The sequence below is a fragment of the Podarcis raffonei genome, chromosome 7 (genome assembly GCF_027172205.1).
Source record: "Podarcis raffonei isolate rPodRaf1 chromosome 7, rPodRaf1.pri, whole genome shotgun sequence".
NCBI lineage: Eukaryota > Metazoa > Chordata > Lepidosauria > Squamata > Lacertidae > Podarcis > Podarcis raffonei.
In genome coordinates, this window is record NC_070608.1 from 73,033,603 (window position 1) to 73,038,044 (window position 4,442).

General features: G+C 38.8%; 1 long non-coding RNA gene across 1 annotated transcript; it reads right to left on the bottom strand.

Annotated features, from left to right (window-relative positions):
- Positions 1–721: 721 nt before the first annotated feature.
- Positions 722–4,102, bottom strand: LOC128416905 (uncharacterized). Its single transcript, XR_008331346.1, has 3 exons — positions 3,966–4,102; positions 2,979–3,023; positions 722–1,679 (listed from the first exon to the last, which is right to left on the bottom strand). It is a non-coding gene; the product is annotated as an uncharacterized LOC128416905 (long non-coding RNA).
- Between the last annotated feature and the right edge of the window lie 340 nt (positions 4,103–4,442).

Here is a 4,442-nt window from a genome sequence, read left to right on the forward strand (position 1 = left end):
CACACCAAAGTTGCTGCTCTTCTCTGCTGGCGAGGAAGGAAGTGGGGAGAAAAGTGGGGCTGAGAAGAAGAGGTCCTGGAGGCCAGATGGGAACCTTCTGAGGACCAGATCCAACCACAGGTTGGAGGTTCTTCATCTCTGATATGGCAAAATATGTTTGGCTAGATGGTTCCACATCACCTTAAATGCTTGGTGGCATCAGCACATCAGTTGTAGTATTAAGACATTGCTCTGTTCATTGCACAATCTCTGATTTGGGGATATCATCAATTTTACTGATTCGGGAACAAGTAGAAGCCAGGGAAACAATGACACCATAAAATATGTTTCAAAAAAGGTTGATAAACAGTACAAATTGTGTGTGTTTGAGGGCAGGAATCCTATCCCATAAAGTTGTCTGTTTTAACATGAAAATCAGAACTAGAAAAGCTGGTGATTAATTATGGCTGAAAACTAATAGCTTTTCTTATGCTAGTTAATGTAAGCTGGAATATGAGCCCAGAACCAAAGGCCAATGATTTATTCTGATTTTCACAGGTCGTTTCCCAGAACTGCGAATTTAGCATTATTATATAATCTTTGTATTAATTTTCACAAAAAAGAAAAACAAAATCGTTGCATTAAAGAAAAAAACCCCCATAAACTAAAACGTTTAAAACAACTATATAAACAATTGATTTTAAATCCACATTCTGAGATTACTTTAATCCTGTGACTTCCCTCCCTCCCCTGGTTCCTTTGTATTATCTTCATTTATGCATGTCAATAAAATCTTTATCTCTAATTACCTCCAAGTTTACACATTATATATAACATTACAAGAGTTGTTTTTTAAAAAAAATCCTGCTAATGTATTAACTTGCATACATTGTTTTTGTAAATATAGCATATTATTATGTTGACCTCTGGGTTGGCACAATGTTACAGACTATGTTCACACAATCAATATCCATGATTCTCAAGTGAAGTAAATTCTGTGTAGATAAGCCTGCTCTCCCTTCTCCCTCTTTCTTATAATCCTTTTTATTATATCCCTACCCTGGACTAAGTTATGTTCAGTCTGAGTGTGACTTGGCCAATTGCCACCCTATGCATTTTGATAAAAAAGAAAGCTGTGAAAGAATGATTAAATTATGATTACAGTTACAAGCCTATACAATGTTTCCTGAGATGGGAATAAATTCCATTGAACTCAATGGATCTTAATTATGAGTAGACGTGACCCATTGGGTTGCATGACAGATTGTAATTCTCCAAAGAGGATGCTTACAACTTCATGGAAGAAAATGTATAGGGACTTTTAAAAAAAGGAAGTCTGGTTTGAATTTCACTTCACTTGGAAGCTTTTCTTCACACATTATAGAAGTGAAAATGGAAAACAGTGTGACACAGCAGGAAAACCATCCGGCTAGAGAAAGAGGTCTGTGGGAACTCAAAAGCTCACATACTGTGCTGTGAAAATCCATTGGCAATAATAAAGGTATTTTACTGAATTTTACTGGAAATAATAAGCACTGAGGTACACAATGAAACATACAATAAATATTGTGCGGAGAGGGGTGGCTCAAAAGACCCTGATAAATCAAAGGGAAATTGAAGCATTAACATCCTGAGAACCTCCAGGCATGAAGGAAAGTTCTGCCAATTGCTTCACTTCTTAATATTTGAAGTCCTAGCCACTGAAAGAAAAATCATAAGTGGTGACAGTTAGAGGATGAATGGCGGTTAACAGATAGAGGCTGAATCCTGACAAGACAGAAGTACTTGGGGGTGGGCTAGTGTGGAGGACTCCTTGGTCCTGAATGGGGGAACTGTGCCCCTGGAGGACCAGGTGCACAGCCTGGGAGTCATTTTGGACTCATAGTTGTCCATGAAGGTGCAGGTCAATTCTGTGTCCAGGGCAGCTGTCTACCAGCTCCATCTGGTACACAGGGTGAGACCCTACCTGCCCGCAGACTGTCTCGCCAGAGTGGTGCATGCTCTAGTCATCTCCCTCTTGGACTATTGCAATGTGCTCTGTGTGGGGCTACCTTTGAAGGTGACCCGGAAACTACAATGAATCCAGAATGCGGCAGCTAGACTGGTGACTGGGAGTGGCTGCCGAGACCATATAACACTGGTTTTGAAAGACCTACATTGGCTTCCAGCATGTTTCCGAGCACAATTCAAAGTGTTGGTGCTGACCTATAATGCCCTAAATGGCCTTGGCCCAGTATACTTGAAGGAGCATCTCCACCTCCATCGTTCAGCCCGGACACTGAGGTCCAGTGCCAAGGGCCTTCTGGAGATTTCCTCACTGCAAGAAGTAAGGTTAAAGGGAACCAGGCAGAGAGCTTCTCGGTAGTAGCACCTGCCCTGTGGAACGCCCTCCCATCAGATGTCAAAGAAATAAACAACTATCTGACTTTTAGAAGATATCTGAAGGCAGCCCTGTTTAGGGAACTTTTTAATGACTGATGTTTTATCACTATACATATATATATATATTCTGTTGGAAGCCACCGAGATGGGTGGGGTATAAATAATAAATTATTATTAATTATTGTTGTTGTTGTTGTTGTTATTGCTGTTATTGCTGTTATTGTTGTTATTGCTGTTATTGCTGTTATTATTATTATTCCTTCTTAGCAGCCATTGCAGGATACCTCTCTCTACGACACAACTCAACATTCCTAAGAATTAAGGAATATGGAAAAAAAAATATGCAGTTGAAAACATTGACAATAGTACCCATGTAGGTGATGCGGGGGGGAGTCTAGACATTCAGAGGAATCTGTAAATATGGGTATTTCTTTTGCGTTGTTCTAACTCTGCGTTTGTAAAACCAAATAAAAATTATTTTCCAAAAAAGAGAGAAAAGAACCTGGGATCTTCTGCAATCCAAGATAATCTTTTTTCCACTATGCTACAGGCTACAGCCATTCTCTTCCTCATTACATATAGATTTTTGCAAACATAGGATGTGCAGTAAATCCTACCTGAGAGTCTTGGTGACAGATAGTCAGGTGAATTCCACTGCGTTGCTAGAAAGAGAAAATTCAAGACTAGGATCCTCAACTTGTTTGCTGTCTGTGGTAGCTAAGCTTAGGCTTGCCATACATCAAGAAAATTCCTGACAAGCAGGGCTTAATTTCTTAAATATATATATATATATATATATTTAGGGGTACTCTCATTTTCCTATTCATACTGCCTCTCAGTGAGGCCAAACAGATTCACAAAATGTTTAGGGGTGCCCCCAGGAAAAAGCACTGCTGACAAGTCCTGGTTTTCGGGTGTAAATAATGGTGTCAGGGGGAATTTTTTATGGCTACAAGATGGAAATAGCAGTGGAAACAGCTCAAAAAGCTTAAAATCACTATTTTTGTGGTTTCCTAAAAAGAAGTTCAACAATTTTGGGGTCTTCCTAAAAAGAGCTTTTCGGTTGTCAGGAATTTTACTTTTTGAAATATGGCAACCCTAGCTAAGCTTGAGGATAGCTGCTAACTGACTCGTACCCCCTCTGCTGGCTTTCTTATACATCAACATTTTGAGATGGGTGTTGTTTTTTCTTAAGAAGAAAAAATGTTATTTGTAATTAGAATATATCTTCTAAAATATACAGGAAATATCAATGACTTCCCTTCTTCTCTTTCCATGATTCAGTTTGCATAACATAAATTCCTGCATATTTTACATAAACACTAAACCATTCACTATTCCATTGTTACATCCATCAAAACTTTTTTACACTGTTGAATTTATCTTAATTCTGCCAATGTTTTCAAGTGTACACAATCTCTCCTCATATATTCAATAAACATTTTCCAATCTTCTTTAAATGTATGTTCTTCTTGTCCTCTTATTCTTTATGTTAGGTCCTTGGGCAAGGTGTTAGAAGTTGGCAGATTAGGATTTAGCAATCTGCAAATCTTTTAACTTTGATAATGCTGATACAGCTCCCAAACAAACCTATTTACACTCACCAGTTATGAAGATCCATCCTGACTTTGTTCAGACTGTGTCTGACTGTTAACTGTTCCTCACTTTTTGATCATTTGAGCTTATCTTGTTTGTGACATCATGGATGACATCAGAATGCCATGTTTGCTTTCAACCTAGGCAACTGCCTCCATGCCAGCTGCAGGGACCAGTAAATGTAGGTAACTCAGCCTGACTATACAGCAATGTTTATTTTTGCTCTTGCAACTTTCCCCCAATAGTAAAGTTAGCATACTTCCCAAATAAATCTATTTATCATCACTTGTTACAAAGATTCATCCTGATTGTCTTCATACTCAATTTCGCAACCCATCCATGCGACTTTCTCCTCATGTCAAAACAGCATTGCCCCAAAGAGGGTGAAAAATACCCAAACGGTCACATTTCAAATTACTATTTTCAGGTGGCAGCAGGGAATGCAGACGGTATAAAATGGTCCTGTAATACGAGGCTGCCATCAC